Source organism: Equus przewalskii, chromosome 1, assembly GCF_037783145.1.
Source record: "Equus przewalskii isolate Varuska chromosome 1, EquPr2, whole genome shotgun sequence".
Classification (NCBI taxonomy): domain Eukaryota; kingdom Metazoa; phylum Chordata; class Mammalia; order Perissodactyla; family Equidae; genus Equus; species Equus przewalskii.
In genome coordinates this window covers 109,870,802-109,890,884 of record NC_091831.1, presented here as the reverse complement: position 1 = coordinate 109,890,884, position 20,083 = coordinate 109,870,802, and the positions used below count along the sequence as shown (strand labels likewise).

Sequence of the window (20,083 nt, the reverse complement as noted above, 5' to 3'; positions counted from 1 at the left end):
TGGTTCTTATAGACTGCAGAAAAGCCTTCAATAGAGAGCAATACTGAAATCTCATCCCACAAGGAGGAAGGGAAGCCTACTCACTCCAGCCTCACTGCAGCCTCCCTGTGTCATCTAAGGAATGAAAAAGCTGTAGCCAACTGGGAGAAAGCTCCAAGGAAATAGACTGGGAGCATCATAGCCAGGAAAGATAGTAGGATACTGGGAAAAATTATCTCCCTTGAAGAAGGACAGAGACACTCACGACGATCCCAAAGACAGAAGCACACTGTACCCTCCAAAGACTAAGACTTAATCAGAAGTTTGAGAACACTATCTCCCTCACACTCTACCACCACACTAGCAAGCCTCAAGCAATAATAAAAGGCTATTAGAACAAGGGTTGCAGGTGCACAATCTCTCTGAGGAGTAGCACAAAGGGCTCAAATTCAACATCCATGCATGACAAACACTCTCAAAACAGTAGAAATCGAAGAGATCTTCCTAAAACTAATAGAAGATATGAAAAATGTACTGCTAATGTCATGCTTAATGGTTAAATGCTTTCCCCCTCAGATCAAGAAAACGTGACATTGGTGAAAGAATAGACACATAGATCAGTGGAACAAAACAGAAAACCCAGAAATAGACCGTCACAAACATAGTTAACTGATTTTTGCCAAAATGCAAAAACAATTCAATGGGGAAAGAATACTGTTTTCAACATATGATAGTGGAAAAATTAGAAGTCCATGTGAAAAAACTGATCTTTGACAACGACTTCACACCTTATACAAAAAGTAACTCAAAATGTATCATAGAACTAAACATAAAATGCAAAACAATATAATTTTTAGAAGAAAATAGAGGAGGAAGTTTGCATGCCTTTGGGTTTGTTGACAGAATCTTACATACAACAAAAAATTGTGATCTATGAAATAAAAAAATGGATGAATTGGAATTTTTAAAAATGAAAATTTTTTCTTTGTGAAAGTCACTGTTGAAGGATTGAAAAGACAAATCACATCCTCAGAATATATTTGCACATCATTTATCTGATAAAGGAGTTATATACAGAATATATGAAGAACTCTTAGAAGCCGATAAATAGAAAATTAATCACCCAAATAATAAATTGTCAAAAGAACATCTCACAAAAGATTTTTAAATCACTTCTAGATAGTCTGTAGCAAGCCCCAGTTTATTTTTCTTTCATTGTACCCTTCTCTATGAATACAATCTCTAAATACAAGTGTCCAGGAGCTATCCCAGAGGATGGCAATGAGATCTCTATATTTTTCTAGCTAAAGCCCGAGAATAAGAGTACACATTTTTCACACATGCACTTTGTTAATCTTTATCCTAAAATGAGTACTTATCCATCTCAGGAAAATCTTATGTAACTCAAGTTTTGTAGGATCCTATAGCATAGCTTCTTAGGGTCTGAACTTATTATTTTGCATAATGTTGTTGAGGATTATTTCCCATTCCCAGCAAACAGCAGCAAAGATTTTTATAAGGTAGAGTCTTCAGTCAGATGTATTGGGTCTGTATTGCATTCTCTGAGAAGCAGATTCTGTTAGGGCCATCTGGTGGCCACTGGGTAACCCAGCAGGTTTTTGTGTTTCCTGTTGCTGTGAAGACCTTTAGGTGTACTAAAGCTATATGAAGAAGTATAAAAAGTCTAAAACTAGGACTTGCTGCAGACTATCTGCAAGCATCCCAAACATTTAACAGAATTCATGGCCCATATATTTTGTTAACATATTAATTATACTATACATCTTACATATAAATATTACATAAATCTATAAACCATGTGATTTCCCTAGACTTGATTCATTAAATTACTCAGTGAAATATATCCATTTTTTCCCTTTCCAACACAGATTTCTAAGTTGCTAACATCTCTTGCTTGGAAGACTGCCAGTATCTCCTAACTAGACTATCTGCCTCCCCTCCTGAACCTTATACTCCATTCTCCAAAGAGTGCCCCAAATTATCTTTCAAAAACATATGTATCAGTATAAGATCATATCTTTTCCTCACTTAAACTCTTCCAATGATATTTCATCACAGTTAGAGTGAAATGTAAGCTCTTTATCACTGCCTACAGAGTCTTAAATTATCTAGTCTCTACCTACTTCTTCAACATGATTTTCTATCCCTCTCTTCTTCATTCACTAAAAATCAGATGCACTAGTTTCTTTCTGTTTTTTAAAAACATGCTCCCAGACTGAGGTCTTTGTATGTGCCATTTCCTCTGCCTAGAATTATTGGTTCTTGGGCTATGTACATGGATGTCTTTTCCATAAAATTGTGGGTAATTTTGGATAAATACCATGTTCTCAGAGATATATCCCTTCTAAGTTACTCAGAGAAATTAACGCTAGCTACAATAGCAAAGAAATTCCCAAATATCAATGGCTTAGCTATACCATATAATGTTATTTTATGTTATTCCATGTCATGTCATGTCTTATTGCATTATTATTGACTATGAAAAGTTCAGTATGGGTTAAGGAGAGTGGAGATTGAGAAGCTCTGCTCCAAGCAATTATTCAAGGACTCAAGCACCTACACCCTTATGACTCTGCTCTCTACTTGGTTCTCAGAGTCTACGCCATTAACCTGTCAGATGAGGTAAAAGAGCATGGAGGATTATGTCAGAGGTTTTTAAGGACCAAATATGGTAGTTAAGCACTTCCGTTCTGCATACATTCCAATTGTTGGGATTCAGTCATGTGGCCTTCACCAACTGCAACTGTGGGTGGTAACTGTAGGCCAGCTGTGAGTCCAGGGGAAAATAGGATTTGATGAAGACATAGCATGTTCTCTGCCAATGTAGCCCTTTTGTTCATCAAATATTAACTTCACTCTTCTTCTCACTGCTGAACATATTCCTTTCATAAGGGGGACAACCCAAAATTCATCTAAATATTGAATCCAGTTGAAGTTCAGGATTTCTGAATTAGTACTGAATTTCTGATGTGGTTTTTCATGGTCACAGACTTGGGAACTAAAAGGATAGGTTATCTTCTCCCATCATTAAATAGTCAATCAGAGAAAAGGAGAGGATAACCGTAATGAAAACCCTCATTTGGAAGAGGAAAAGAGACACACAACACTCATTGACCCATAGAAACTTTGGAGTCCCACTGACAATGGCGATTTACCTGTGAGGCAAGTGGTAAGTGGTATTCCAGAGGAACATAGATGTGGGATGTATTCTAGTTCTTACCTTTTTGGGTAAGAGGGGTGAAATTGGAGGGACTGGAATAAGAAGTAAATTTCTTTACATTTAAATACTGAACAGAGAGAGGACATGTGGCTTGATGAAAGGCTTATTGAAGCCTTTTTCTGCTCATTTCACATTCGTCTCCCCTCCCCTTTTCCTATGTGTTTTCTGCGGTCAGACTACTCATAAGCGTGAATCGGCTGCTTTGAAGGAGTGGCCAAAACTCTGACTCCAAAGAATGAAGCTTGATGTTTGAAAAGAAATATTCTATTGCATGCTTATGTAGCTAACTTTTCAGTTCTTGAAAGCTAAAAAAGGACCTAAGATATGGAGAGACCACATTGATGTATGAGAGAAAGGAATGGGTAATATGTGACTGTGAGAGGTAAGGTGATGGTTGAGGGTGACGGTACAGTAAAAAGGAATATTCTTTTAGAACATGGATCCTTTTTATAACATGTGCCCTGACTCATGACTTTCACATTTATCCTGGGACTCTCTCTAGCGAGAGGTCAGTCTTTAGCCATTGAGTATCTAGTCTGAGATGAGCCTTACCTGTATTTCATTGTTTGTATCCAATGATTGTGGAAACTTGTAAGAGATTCTAGGACAAAGGGTAGGTTATCTGGACATACTGGGGAATGACAGTGTAATAAGAAAGCCTAATGACCTAATCATGGACAGTTGAGAAAGACTCATAGAAATGAAAGCTCTGATTCAGAAAAGGAGTATATACTTTGCCTTTGCTACTTAGGATACCACATAGTACTTATTGGAGCTCTATGATTATCACCTATCTTCCCTATAAGGCTGCAACCTCTATGATGGCAAGAAGGTGTCTCCTTTTCTCACTATTTATGTCTGCTCTTATCACAGTGCTAGATTTATAGTAAATTCTCAGTAAATGAGTCGCACAAATTAATAAAATTTCCAGGAGCCATTGATTTTTAAACTGAATGAAAAACAATCCTTGGATACTCCCCATTCTCTCTGTGTGTACACAATACGGTTCACAGTCAAATGTCTATGACACATATTTGACATCCCTAGGACCTTCTTTAGAAAGAGTTGGCTATGTCGAATGTTCTATGCTTAAAATCTTCAGAGTTGACCATATAGGTGCCACCATGTCTAACAATCGACCCACTTTCATCATCTAGAATAGATCATTGAGTTGGAGGGTGAGTGTTAATTCTTGGCAACAAAAACTTAAAATCTGTATCACAACTGAGCTCTCAAGGAGCAAACTTCATTGCATAGACTTATGGGCATTGGCCTACCACTTTGTGTTGGTAGCATTTTCAGATAGCGGAATGGTTTTTGAGTGGAGAGGCCACCTATGACATGTATAGTAGAGGGTCATGTGGTGAAGAAAACAGACACCATCCATGTCTTGTGGGCCTCCCAGACTAGTGGAGAGGGGAGGTAGACGTTAGACTGATCCATCATAATTTAAGTTTAATGATAACGAAAGTATAGTGGATTATGGAATCACAAGTGAGTGATATTTAACCAAATTTAAGGAGATTAGGGAAGGCCTTCCAGCAGAAGTGTCACTAAAACTGAAACTTGAAGGCTGAGTAAATGTTAAAACACTGAGAGATCAGCTGTTGCAGAGGGGAAGCAGGAACGAAGGCCCAGGGAAGGGAGGGATCATGATGCGTTTGAGAAACACAGAGGCAGAGACACAGAGGGAGAAGGAAGATGATGTACTCTGGGGAAAGTATTCTGCATTCAAAGAACTGAGAGAAGATCATTGTTGCTACAAGTTCAAATGTGTGTGAGTGAGTGTGTGTGTGTGTGTGTGTGTGTGTGTGTGTGTGTGAAGGTGTTGGGAATGGAGAATATTAAATCTGGAAACATTAGCAGAAGGACTACAATAAAAGATTTCTGTACATTATAGAAATAGGTTTGGTCTTTATTCTAATAGCAACAGGAGGTCTCGAAGGATTTTAGTCAGGAGAATGGTATGATCAGATTTACATTTTGAGAGAGATGAAATGACATCTGTCTTGCTATCCACCCAATTTTTCCACTTCCTAGAGATCCTTTTATCTGGTTGAAAACCCTGGGACTTAAAGATAATTGATTTGAGCAAGTCACCAATCACTATCAATAGTACAGGGGGCTTTAAAAGTAAACAAGGGCTCAGAACGCACCCTTAGCATAATAAGACCATTAACACTAAGCTGGATTGTCTCTGATGTGTTTGTGTAGATTCAGATTCTCATAGAGAAAACCAGTTCTGGCTCAGAAAGGATACCCTTTCCTTTACCACCCATGGAATGAGAGTACATCCTCCTCCTCCCCTACAGAGCCAGCAGGCAATGAAAAAAAAAAAAAAAGAAAAGAAAAACAATTGTTCTCCTCCACACTGACTATTGACTTAATATACACTGAGCTGAAGCAAAAATGACTAAGATACAGTGGACATATGAAGTTGTGGTAAAGGTTCTTGGTGTCCAGGACCCCATTATGCTAGAAGAGGTAGTGGCAAAGGAGGAGAGGGCAGACCCTCTGGAGAGTCCAGAGTTTTAAGGGAGATGATTGTGGTAGAGGACATACAGAAAATGAGAGTTAAGAGATGATGGAAGCTGCTTCATATGAGCCCTCTTCCCAGAGCTGGGGCATGAGAAATTGTTCATAAGATTGATGGATCATCGCACAACCCGTGGTATCTGCCCCTGACTCAAAATTCTAGATCACCTTGAGGTAATTGGAAGAACTCTGCAGAAAACACATGTTTAAACATGATTTGTGATTTAGTAGCTATTTGGTTTGAAGAATGAAGGTGAGAAATCGTCTGTGTTCTTTTTTTTTATTTTTTGAGGAAGATTAGCCCTGAGCTAACTGCTGCGAATCCTCCTCTTTTCGCTGAGGAAGACTGGCCCGGAGCTAACATCCATGCCCATCTTCCTCTACTTTATACGTGGGATGCCTACCACAGCATAGCTTGCCAAGCAGTGCCATGTCCCCACCCGGGATGCAAACTGGTGAACCCCAGGCTGCCGAAGCAGAACGTGAACACTTAACTGCTGCACCACTGGGCCAGCCCCTCATCTGTGTTCTTAATAGGAAGGATGCATCCCACTCTGAGGCAATTACATGGTACTAGACCACACCCAAATCTTATCCTTCTTGGCAATGAAAAGTATCAACTAGTTAATTTTCTATCTGAAAACTGTAAGGCTACCCTCAACCCTTCTATCCCCAGAGTGAAATTTGTGACATACACCTAGGGAAAGAACAGAGGATCTTTCCTATTAGGTTAGAAAAATCATCCTGGCTAGCATAAAGAGAATGGATTGGGCATGGGGGATAATTAAGGAGGAAGGGGAGCCAGATGGAAGTTGTTCCAATTACACAGTAAACTATACATATATATATATAGTTTGGTTCCAGGGCAATCTGACCCAAAATGTTCCACAACGGCGTGTTGATTATTTTGAATTACAGTTGCTTGATAAGCAGCTAATGCAATAGGGCATTTCCTTCTCCTCTCTCTGTTAGCCCTTGAAAGCCGGAAATGAATCATCCATGTGAAATGTACCTTCCCCACAGCAGGAGATAGAGACATTCTTATCATCAGAGCTAGTGAATTCAGGGCAAAGAAACCTGTATAAACAAACTGTGTTACTTTTACTAATTTACTACCTCAAGCTTGAAACTCCTCTTAAATTCTTCAGTAACTGTGTACCACAAACTTAAGTTTCTTTGTGCTATCAATTCCTCACAAATTTATGTTTTGTGTGTAAACTGTTATAAAAGCAGCCTGCTTTGCACGTCTCAGAGAGGATCATTTTTATGATCTCCATTATGTACACATTAAATTGTTTTTTCTCCTGTTGACCTGGTCTTGTGTAAATTTTATTATTAGTCTAACCATAAGAACTCAAAAGGGGTGGAAGAGAGAATTTTCCCCGCCCTTAAAGTTTTGGTGAGCCAGCCAGGAGTATCACCAGCTGGAAAACTTTCTACCTGTGACTACTGCATCTAAGAGATCCTGGGACATCTGACACAGAGTCTGGGAAGAAAAGGCAAATTTTCTTACCTTGTCAACCTCCCAGATCTCTGCCTGCAGTGTCCAATGGAAATGAAAATGGTGAGAATTGTATTTTTCTCTATCTCTGAATTTAGATCAGGAGAAGAAAATACTTGTGATACAAGCTTTTTGGGCAAAAGCCACTCTGATAAAGATTTTGGATGAGTACATTTTTTTCTGTTGATCCCGTTCCTCCCAGAGATGGTCTTTATTTCTCACAGCCATAGGATGCTTACAGCTGAGTAGGCTGTGGATCCAAGCTTAGGAATCTAAAAAAACTTGGGGTGAACTTTTGGCATGGTAAGTCACCCTATTCTGTTTAAAACTCAGTGGGAGGGGAGAGGGGCATGTGATTCCCTGTGTTTTGGAGTGGCTTTTTAAAAACAGAGCCCCCTATAGTTACTGCCTTTAATTTCTTAGGCTAACTCTGGGAGTAAACTTTTTGGATCTTTTGAGGGCTTCATTCTTTGCATTCTCCTTTGTGGATTCTTCTTCTTGCCATGGTTAAGCAATAAAAAGGCCTATTGGCTTGAGTTGCTGTTAAGATCCTACTCGTCAATGGCCAGATGATGGATCCTTTGAATTGGAAAAACCTCTAAATCAGAAAAAAAAAATTTAGAGTGTTCTCATATCAGTATAATGACTAGCTATAAAGCTCCTTCATAATACGGAAGAACAGAAATTAAAACAAAATTCAAAGTTCTCTTAGACCCCTTCCTATTTGTCTTCAGAAATTTTCAAATATTGCAGAAAATCAGGACATTGGAAGTACAATTGTCTAGCACTTAAGAAGCAAAAAGAAAAAGAAAAAACTAATATAACAGCTGCACTTAGGGACTCCCAAGCAAATAAAAGGACAAAAATTTAGACTTAAGATAAGAATCCAGTGTAAAGCCTACTTTGTAAAATATGGCCCCATCTGCCTGTTCTAGATTCTCTTTTCCTGCAAGATGTACAGAGAGCACTCCAGCCTAAACTCTAATACAGGCTACTCATATAAATGCTGAAAGCCAGAAAATAAATTTAACAGAAGCACTTGGGATACACAGTAGGGCTTGCTTTGCTGGGCTCTATAATCAGGCTCTGTGAATGTTAGGACTTCCTATACAATATCCTTTACAGATATACCCTAGAACCCCCTCCCCTGGGAATATATGGACAACAGCCCTATTGCTTCCAGTCAATGGCCAGTCTATAATGCACAATCAAAATAGGAAAATAAGATTTCATGCTCCCCTTCCTTTCCAAATGCAGACTTGCTGGTTACTGAGGCTTTCTCGCCCAGGGATAGCTATTGCCTTCTTGCTCATCTACTTTTGTGTTAAGGACCTGCCTTGCCTTTCTACCTACCTGGAACATGCCGGCTATTGGTTCTTTCCTTTGGCTATCTTTGGGAATGACTCTGGATCTTGAAAATTTAATAACCATTGAGGATGCCTCTTTGGGCCATGGAGTTGTTTAATGCCACCAAAAATATTGACTGTTTGTCTGAGCTTAAAACTGGCAATATACTTAGAAGGATTTGTTTTTAGTAGCTATGTGGTAAAAAAAAAAAATTGACCAAATTGGAATCTGATATTCATAGTCCGACAGGATTTGTTATAAGCCTTCTTCTCCAAGTTAAAATAAAACTACGTACCCAGAGGGAAAGGAGCCAATTAGGGACACTGTAGTTACATGAGTAGATGTCCTCTAACTTATGATGTCATTTAAGTTACAAAGTAATTTCTGAGGAATTGGTAGCTACTGTCCTTATGTTACAAAGCTTTGCAAAATTGTAAATGTGGCTCTAGAGGAAGATTCTACCCATTTTCTTCCACCAATTCCAAAAACTCCTGTGTTTATCTCAAAAGGCTTGTAATTTCTCAGGGAGCTCTTATCTATACCATTCCCAATTCGAAAGACTGAAAAAAAATTTCAATAGCAATTATCCCAAAACTCCTAAAAAAAAAAAAACCCTGCATTTTTTTAATCTAACTTCTGAAGTTTTAAATTTTACCATGTCTTTAGAAAGTAACACCCCAAAGATAACAGGCCATAATTGCCTGGGACTAAGCCCATTTAGCTCAATAAGTAAAGCTTGAGGTTAAAGAAAAAGAAGAGGGCAAAGCTTTCTGTTTTAAAATGCCAGCTTCTAGAAAGTCTCCTTGCCCAAAATCTAATTCACAGCCTCCTTGTCTAGGACAAATAAACTTAAAATTCTTCTTCACAAATATTAACAAAACACCTTTTAAGCAGGTTGCCTTAATTTGTTCAACCTGCTAGAAACAGAATTACATATAAACTAATGAGTATCATATTGTACCTGATTCATGGTTGAAGTTTTGAAACAAAGCTATAAGATCTCTGTTGTGTATGCCTATATATATATATGTATTACATTGTTGATACGGCGTTTTTCTACCTCTGGATGATATAATCAAAATTAATTTCTAAAGAGCTCTAATTGATTAGCTTAAGTGAGCACTTATATAAATCAATTTTAAATATCATAGAAACTAACCCAAACATTTCACAAGTTAAACTTATATGAAACAATCTTTGGTGTTAAAAGTTTGCTTAAGTTTATTGGTTTAACCAAAGTAGGCACGTCTTCAGAGTCATTATTTTGGATATAATGCAAACATGCAGCTTTTTTTCTACCTGTGTTATTAGTCAAAAAAGCTCATGTTATCTCTGTTACAAAATGTGTCAGCAAGAAAAAAATTAGCAAGATAATGGCTAACTGCCTTATTGTCTCATGAAATTCTTATGATTAATATAATTATGATTGTTAAGAACAAATGAATTATATATGTGTACGTGAAATAAGAATTTCAGGTGCAATAATTATGTTTTATGGTATATGTACTTAAAAATAGCTTCCCCAAATATCTTTGGTAATTTGAAACTTTATAGATTTCCTAAGTTAAATTAAATAATGGGAAATTCATTGAATATCGAGATCGTTTCCTAAAAGATAAAATAGGAAAGCACTAATTATTGAACAGAGGTTTATCTACTTTTGGCTTCTTTAGGGCCTGGGCCTTGCTTGCTCAGCAAAAGCCAACAAGCCCATTGCAACATATGTCCTTCTGGCTCTGTTCTGGGCAGGGTGCCCAGCTTCTGGGATGTGTACCAGTTCAGGGCCTGGCCAGCCCAGATCTTTCATTACCCTCACTTAAAGAACATTGCATCTTAAAGGGACACAGAGCCCCTTCATGTAAGCTACTGTTCCTACGGATGCTGGGCGTACCAGGGACAGCCCCTAGGCAAGCAAATGGCCTTTGTGTCCTCTGCCTATATAAGAATATATAGTGGACAGTGCATGTTGCTGTAGAGCTGGCCACCATTGGGCCTGCCTGTAAGTAACTCCCAATAAACCTATATGACTCGTTTCCCAGCTCAAGGGCTTTTCTTTTGTCTCTCTGCAACCTATGCCACGCTGCTCACCCAGCTGAGTGTGTGTAGGGGCAGCTTCTTACTGCAGAGAAACTAAAGATAAATTTGAGGGTGTTTATAAATATGTCTTGTGCCACGTTGAAAGATTACATTATAAAAAAAGATATGTTTCCAGAAATTATAAAATGGATTCATAAATTTGCCAATCTAAACAATATGGGTATAATATACAGTTGATAATTGGTTACTTCTTAGCTTTCACTAGAAATTAAGGTTTCTAAGGTTTAAGGATTCTATTTAGTAAATATAATGAAAGCTACTAAAATAATAAGGAAAAATCTCTGTATGCAAAGAAAATAAGATGTATGTTTTTGACAAGAAAATGTATGAGAGATAGAGATGTATTTTTATTGAAAGAAAAGTAATTTTGTTTCAAATAAAGCTGGTTATTTCTGAATAAAAAAAGAGAAAAATGGACAAACTAAAATGGGCATAGAAAGTTACAGAGGGCTTATGGAAAAGGAATATTTGGAAAGGAATATTATATCTGGTCAGGGCTGACTAAGATTGGAATAAATTTAGTTAAGTGAATCAGTTTTAATATCAAAAGGAAGCTGGTACAAAACTAAAATTTGGTTTTCTATCTCATGTAAAATGACAAATCAAATAGAAAGTGAAAAAAAAGAGAGAACTATCTTACCTTGTGTGGTCAAGTTAGATAAAATTAAATTGTCATTTTAAGAGTTTTAAAGTTAAACCCTATAAAATTAAGCTTTAATATCAATACTGTACCTATATAAGATTTGAACTTGATTTTCTTTTCCTTTTGAGTCGTCTGCCTAGAAGATGAAGATTCTGTGTTTTTTCAAAATAATTTCTTGTGTTTCCTGTCTTTATCAGGCCCTTGAGTACTTAGGAAAATGGTCGTTTTAATATTAAAAGAGTTATTTTGCTAACAGCCAAGTGACCTTCTATATTTGCCTTTATCTTTTTTTTATTATCACTTGGTTAAATGAATAACTAAGTATTGCTTCAGAGTGACCTATGATCCTATTTGATCTGTGTTTTAAAATATTTTCAATATTTTTAAAAAACTTCCCCAAATCAAATTCTAAATGAAGTTTTTTGACCTCAACTAATTGAAATTTTTCAGAGAGCCCATAGGACATCTCAAAGAATATATTCTCTCTCATATATATATATATTTAGAAGATATTAGACTAATTAGGATTACCTAACATGTTAAATTACATTGGGAGCATTGTCAAATAAGAAGTGACATTAAGTCTTCTCTATGCCGTGTCTGTATATGTTATGATTTCCAGCAATTACCTGAAATTCCTAACATTTTGATACATCCTAGTATAACATTATTAATCATAATTCTAGTTATCTTAAAGTGTATGTCACATGAATGAACAAATTTCTTTTCCAATTGCATTATAATGAGTTATTTTTAAGGTTTTTTTTTTTTTTCATTTATAGTTACTTTGATGCTTTTGCAAAAATGCTTGATAGAAAGAAACCTCATAAAACTGGACTGCTGTCTCTACCATTAAAATTTAGGCTCACACTAAGTGGAATGAATCTGAGTGCATAGAAATGCCCTGGCTGATTTTCACACAAAGACAGCAGCAACAGAATACATAAAGACTATGGCACATGTGAAAGAAGTCCATTCGGCTTCTGCTGAAAATCTTTTGTTCTTCTAGATTTAAGAAAACTTTTTTTTCTTTTCTCTTAAACTATCTATATTTTACAGCAATTTAGTGAATTGTGTCTTTCTTCACAGAATTGAAACAGTTACTTTTTCTCTCTACCTCATCCCTCCAGAATTCAGAAACTCTCAGTGAGTATTCTTATTTTCATGGCAATATATTTATTTGCATAAGTTCAATAAGAATCTGTTCTCCTTCTAATGGGACACAATTGGAAACATCGGTTGTATTACCAATGCTTCGACTGGAACATCATGCTTAAGAGTGGCATGCATAAACTTAGATATGATCAAACATCTTTAAGGAGCTAAGGTTGACTTCATAAAGCCAGTAAAGCTCCTTGGAAAAACAGCCTCATATCTTACATTCAGGGTTCCTGACAGCCTAATCAAGTGAGTAAATACAGTAATTTTTTGACAGGTGCAAGAAACTCAAGATATATTGGGAGCCTCAATAAGAGAGGAACTCACCCAAATCTACATGTATTGCAGGCAGAATCAAATGGCAAATGTTTGGTTTGGCTTTTTAGCCTTGAGAGGCTATTAAAAGTTCAATCTGGAAATTCCTTATAAACTGTTCAAGCAAAGTAAATTTAAAAGAGCCTATTTCATCAATTTCTATTCTTGCCGTACTTATGTAAATAACTAAGCCAAGTTTATTGAAACTAGACTTATTTTGCAAACATATTAGTCTTAATTTACCCATCTTTGGCAAAAATGAGTTTAATTTGAGAGGGAAAAAGTATATTTCAATAAAAACTTTAATATACACTTATGGATATTAGATTTTAGTGCTATTAATTTTTCTTGAAGTTTTGTTATTTACCTAAAAACTGGACTAGATCTTAAATTCTTCTTGTTTCCTCCAATATTTGGCTGCAGCTCTCAAAACTAATGCTTGCAATCTTTCTTTCACTTTAGACTCAGAATCGTTGAGAACTAAAGTTACCCTTTTCCCTGAAGCTCTACAAACTGAAGCTGAACAACTTCATATAAATTTGAGAGATCACCACAATAGCTCATGTATAGACAATCTTCATGCCAGTTGCTGTGTAAGCCACTCAGAAAGTTTACCTGGACACCTGATGACATCAGAGACATTTTAAACTGCAAAAGATGCTTTGATCATGACACCAGAAATATTTTTGACTGGCTGCACCCTAGGCGCAGAAACTGGTTTATAACTTACTCCAAAGATTAACCTTTGTATTTCTCTGTTTCCACAGAGATGTATCTTATTAAATATCTGATTGTTCGCACCATGGACCTAATTTTGTTATCCTACCTGCATCAGCACCTCCTAAAATGAGACACAACTGTTAAACCTCCTAAAATGAGACACAACTGTTAAATTGAACTGACTTATGTAAGGAAGTAATGGAACAAGTTACCAGCTCAACTTTTAATATGTGAAACTTCTAGGGAACTTTCAGAGGTGGGAACTGTTGCTGCCTAGGGCAGGTTGCCCCCAAATACCCCACAATGGCATATTGATTATTTTGAATTAAATTTACTTGAGAAGCAGCCAGTGCAGAAACAGCATTTCCTCTCCTCTCCCTGTTTTCCCCGATGGCAGAACATAAATCTCCCCTGTGAAAGATAACTTCCTTCCACCAGGAGATAGAAGCATCCTTAAATCCAGAGCCAGGGAATTCAGGGTTTATAAATCTGTGCAAACAAACCTTGCTACTTTTACTAATTTACCACCTCAAGGATGAACTCCACTTAAATTTCTCACTAATTATGTACCCCAAATGTAAGTTTCTCTGTCCTATCAATTCCTCACAAATGTAGTGTTTCTTTGTGTAAAAAGATATAAAGGTAGCCTGCTTTGTTCATCTCAGAGTATAATTTTATGGTATCCAATATGTACATATTAAATTAATTTTGTCCTGTTAATCGAGTCATATGTCAATTATATTAGTTTAGCCAAAAGAACTCAAGAAGGGTGGAAGGCTGAATTCCCTCCCTTCCCAACTGTATACATATATACATATGTATATACACATGTGCACACACATTCACACTTATATATAAAATACATATATTAGTAAAAGAAAATATGACAGCTACAGTGATGAGGAATGTAGCTGAGGGGAAAATCTGCAAACTGTCTAGGCCCTGCCTAAATGTTTCTTCTTTAAAAGATCTTCCCTAATGCCTTAGCCTGATACACTGTCCTCATTTTTTGTAGTACTTGTTTTTATTATTACAGTCTCAGAGAACATTACAACTGGCCTGATTCTCTAGTTGTTTGGCTAACTGAGGGGAAATTTTATTAAGAATATGAGTTTCTCAAAGGCAGGGTTATTGCTAAGATCTCATTATCTGCCATCACCATGTATCACAGCACAGGTGGAATATTCTAGACCTTCTGGTTTGTTGGACAGATCATGAGAATACATATGGAATACTTCCAACTACAGGGAGTTTAATTGACCTTAGGGCCCCAACTGCTGTGCTGTGAAATCCATTACTGAATTTATGTCAAAGCAATGCTTCCCATGGGCTACTCCCAGCTAATTCCTGAAGGTGACTATGCCTATTTCTAAGGGTTATGGGACTCCAGTGATGGTGGACTGTGGTTTAAGGACTTAAGGATGGCCCTGATGAGCCTCCACTAGACTGCACAGCAGTCCAGGATGCTTCCATCCTGCCTTCCCTCTCTCTCTCCTTCTCTTGCAGTCAGATATGGTCTGAAGTATCTCCTAGTCTTCCTGGACCTCTCCCCATTTTATCTCATGGGAATTTACCCAAATAAAATCTTTGCACATTTAATCCTGTCTTGGTGCCTGATTCTCACAGCACCCAAACTACTACCCCTTGTTAACCATTGGGTGACATCATTTTGGAAAATATAATGTTGGAAGAAATAAGAAAAGCTATAGTTAGGGAGGCTGAATCATTAGCACAGGAAACAAACAAGCATAGCAAGGAGATTGTTGTTTTCCAAATCTGAGGAACTAGACAGAGTTCAGGCAGTGAAACAATTGGCCTCTTGTTTAGAGGCTGTTAAGATGGAAAGATAAGATCCAGAGAGCCCTGCAGTCTTTTATTCCCACCAAATCAGGGATGCCCAGTCCTTACCTATGTGAGTGGCCCATCTGCAATGAAAGGATGTGTACTTTTCTCCAAGCATCTTTTTGTAGGAGACCCTCCCACCCTACACATACACATACTCAGTCCACATCAAAAGGGTAGGGTAGGCAGAATAGGAGGGGGCAATCAACTCAAGTGTTCTAGAAATGTAAAATCCAGGTTCAAATCCTGTCCCCATACCTTTCTGGATGTGGGCCTAACCATGGGTAAGTTGCTTAACCTCTCCTTCATTATCTGATCTGGATAATGGTAAGAATAACAGTACACTACTCTGAGTGTTGTTTTGAGAATTAGGTCATCCTTATAGACTCATTTTCACATTGCCTACTACCTGGTAAAAACTTATTCAATGGTATCTATTTTTATCAGAAAGACGGGTCATGCAAAGGCTTCTAGGTCAGGGCTTTTGGTCAGTGATCTTTCTTTTTTTCTGCTATCTCGGCCACAGAAGTGAACTTTTCCATTTGATGATTGTAGGATTCTAAACATGACAATTAAGTCTATAGTGTTCACTGCGTTATTTAAATCCTTGTTGTTAGTGTTGTCTACTCCATTCTGACTCCTAGTGAACCTGTGTTCATCAGAGCAGAACCCTGCTCAATCTTTGTTGTACCATCCTCTCATCTTCTGTCACTATATCAGACAATGTTCCACTGCTATTCATAGGAATTTTGTGGCCAATTTTTTAGGAAATTGGTGGCCGGGTGCTTCTTCCTAGTCTAAGTCTGGAAACTCTGCTGAAACTTGTCCACGATGAGTGACCCTGCTGTTATTTGAAATATTGGTGGCAAAGCTTTCAGCATCATAGCAACACAAAGCCACCACAGTATGACAACCAATAGATTGGTGGCGTGGTTCCCTTACTTGGAAACAAACTCAAGCCATGGCAGTGAAGCATCAGATTTTAACCAGTAGACCATCATATTTAAATCTAGTCTTTCAATATTGCTTTTTAAATAAGTGACTGCATAAGGCATGTTAAAAATATTCACCAATCTTATGTGTTCTTGGATTTCCCCTATTAGTTCTATCATTTTGTCTTTGTATTTTCTGAGGCTATGTAATTACAGGAATACAAATTTAAAATGCTTTTAATGTATTGATGCATTGAACATTTCTTATTTTCTCTCCTAACACCTTTGCCTTAAAATTAACTTTATCCAATATAAATAAATCTAGAAAATGTTTCTTTTGAATTACTTATGTTTAGTTTCCAATATTACTGTTTACATTCTATTTTTCTTGCCGTTCTATGTCAATTTCCCCTTCTTTCTTACTTCTTACAAATATATTATTTTTCAGTCTCCTTTTCCCGCGTTTTAGTTACTATTTCAATAATTTTTCAAAAAAAATTCTTTAGAGAGAGCTCAGGAGAATTTAGAATATTAAGTATAAAGACCTGTACATCTGAGTCACAGGCTGAATTATTACAGGACAATAGCAGAGTACCAAGCTTTATCAGCAAACTCATATCTACAGCTATGGGATCCCTGAGAGTCATCTATGTTGCCATATTGACTAGCAGCACTGAGTCATTGCTAGGTCCTTACATTAGAGTAGCTTTTAGCTGAAACTGCTTAAAATTTTTTCTCAATAATCAGTCACATCTAATCAATCACATCGTTGCATCTTTTCTTCACGCAACCCACACTCATAAAGGAACCAATGTACTAACGATTGACATTCAGTTTTCAGCTCTGTATTTATTTTACATACATACATGTATATGTATACATAGCCTCCTGTGTGTATATTTACTTAATTATATATATTTTACACACATGTATTTGTATGCATAGATAGCTCTATACATACATGCATATATATATTTAAAATTACACATATTCTTTCACAAATGATTTTTCAGGAGAATTTTAGGCACATATAAGCAAAGTCACCAAACATAATTATATATATAAGCAAAGACATTATATATAATCATCACTGCCTTTATATACAAGTAATATAATTCCGTAAAGTTCTACACATTTAATGCCTACTTACCACTATGTTTCCAGGTCAGCGCATGCAGATTTGCTCATGCTTTTTTGTTTGTTTACTATTTAAATGTGACTTCATAATATTCCACTGTATGTCTCTGCCATTATTTAACCATTGCCTGCTGCTGGAATTTTTAGTCATTTCCAATTTTTATTGTTATAACAAAGGCTGCATTTACCATCCTTGTACTCGAATGATCTTATATGTGTAGAATATACCTGTAAATCACATTTAAACAAATAGAATGGCTGGTCAAGTAGGTTATATATGTGAATCTATGATTTGATTGACATTATCTTATTTTCCTCTATGGAACGTGTACCAATTACACTCCTACAAGCAATATATGAGGGTGCATTTTTTTCCCCAGCTGTCACTAGAGTGTGCTTTCAAATGTTTGGCTATTTGACAAATTGAAAGGAGAAAAATGAAACTCCATGCAGTTTTAATAAGCGTTGATAGTAGTGATGGTTAACTTTTCCTATCTTTAAAACTATTGGCATTTAATTTTCTGTGCAATATCTATTCATACTTTTTGTTAAGTTGGTCTTTTGTTTTATTGGATCACTTTATGAATTATTGAAATAAGTTCTTGACTTGTTTTATGAATTCTACTTTTTAATTGTAGTTTGATACTTTCTTCTGATCTTTCTCATGTCAAATTTGTCAGTTTCATTTTAAGGGGGTCAAATTTGTAAGGTAGTGCAGTGGCTGAGAGGATGGGCCCCGGAGTCAGATGTCATCAATTTTGTGGCCATGAGCACATCTCTTAAGCACTCTGAGCCTCAGTTCTCTCAGCTGCTACAAGGGGATAAAAATAATACTTACTGCTTTGGATCGTTGGAAGAATTAAATGAGATAATATTTCTTAGAACAAAACCTGGAACATAGTATGCTCCATACAGCTGCTACAGTTGTAGTCAAAAGTTCCTTTAAGACTTCTGTTAATCGTGTCATAGAAACATGTTTGATCACAAGACTTTAAAAGACAAAACTGTCCTATGTTATTTCTGTACATGTTTTATTTCATATTTAGATTTCAAATTTTTATGTAAGTGGAAATCATACCAGTGTGATGTATGATATACTGATGCCATGCATTAGTTTTCAAGATGACTCCTAAGTTTACCTACAACTTTTATTGAATAAACTAAGTTATTTTGTTATAATCCTTATCATAAGCTCAATTCCCATAACTATTTGTGTCCATTTCTGTAACTATTTAATATATTTTTTAATCCCTCAATTCAAGTGTGAATACCTCATTCTTCATAATGCACGCACATGATATCACATTTTAAGATTTGATAGGGATTAAAGACTGGTTATTTTTCTGCCAGAAACAAAAGGGAGAATAAAGGAAGGCAGGAAATAAGTCAATGCATGATGCTTGAAGGAATAAAACATTTTAATGTCAAAGATAGAAGTATATATTACAATTTTAATTATTAACAAATGTTCAATTTCTACTGGCATTTTTTCTTTGTATGAACTTCCACGATAATTTTATTTATTTATTTTAGCTATTCACAATCTATTTGTATTTGTCTTGTCTGTTGTGCTGCTATAACAGAACAACAAACATTTATTTCTCCCAGTTTGGGAGGCTGGAAGTCTGAGATCGGAGGTGTTAGCATGACCGGGTCCTTGAGGCCCCTCCTCCTGGTCTGCAGATGGCCTTCATCCGTCGGTGCCCTTCTTTGGCAAAGACAGAGAGATCATCTCTCAAAGTTTTTCTTACAAGAACCTTAACCTCATTCGTGAGGGCTTGACCCTCATGGCTTTCCCGAGGCTCCACCTTCAAATACCATCACCCTGCAGATTAGGGCTTCAATATATGAATTTGCAGGGACACAAACATTCAGTACATAGCATTCCACTCCTGGCCCTCAAAATTCTCACATGCAAAATACATTCATTCTATCCAACAGCCCTGAAAGTATTAATTCATCCCATCCTCAACTGTAATGTCTGAATTCCAAAATTTTATATAAATATCATCTAAATCAAATATGTATAAAACTTGAGACACTATTCATTCTGAGGCAAAATTACTCTCCAACTGTGAACCTGTGAAACCAAACAAATCATATGCTTCCAAAATACAGCGGTGGGACAGGCAAAGGATAGACCTTGCAAAAGGGAGAAATAGGAAAGAAGGAAGGTGTGACAGGTCCCAAGCAAGTCCAAAACCTAGCAAGGCAAACTGCATCTATCTTAAATTTAAGGAATACTCATCTTTGGCTCTATGTTGTACATTCTGGACCCACTGGGGCAGTGATCCTCTCCCCACAGCTCTGCCAGGTGGGGTCAAACCCTCAGGGCCCCACCAGATGGGAGTCATCCCCTCAACGTTCCAGACAGACCCATCCCCACAGCTTAGGGCAGATGTTGTATAGCCTGTTGAAACCAAGGTAATGACACCTCCTCTTGAAACTAAGGAGGCGGCCCTGATGATCTCTGAATTGCCTTTGTGGTCATTCTCCCTTGTCTTGAAAAATTGAGCATTTACAGAGCCAAATAGCTCTTATGGTTCTGTCCTGTAAAATCCAAGAATTCCGACAGTCTTCCTTCATTCTATCTCATCTCTGTTCCCTTAAGTTCAAACTGGCAGTGTTCCTGCTGG

General features: G+C 36.9%; 1 long non-coding RNA gene across 1 annotated transcript; it reads left to right on the top strand.

The window, feature by feature from the left end:
* The first annotated feature begins 10,417 nt into the window (after nucleotides 1–10,417).
* Nucleotides 10,418–18,632, top strand: LOC139083521 (uncharacterized). The gene is made up of 3 exons (XR_011540316.1): nucleotides 10,418–10,602; nucleotides 12,433–12,489; nucleotides 13,279–18,632. It is a non-coding gene; the product is annotated as an uncharacterized lncRNA (long non-coding RNA).
* The last annotated feature ends 1,451 nt before the right edge of the window (nucleotides 18,633–20,083 follow it).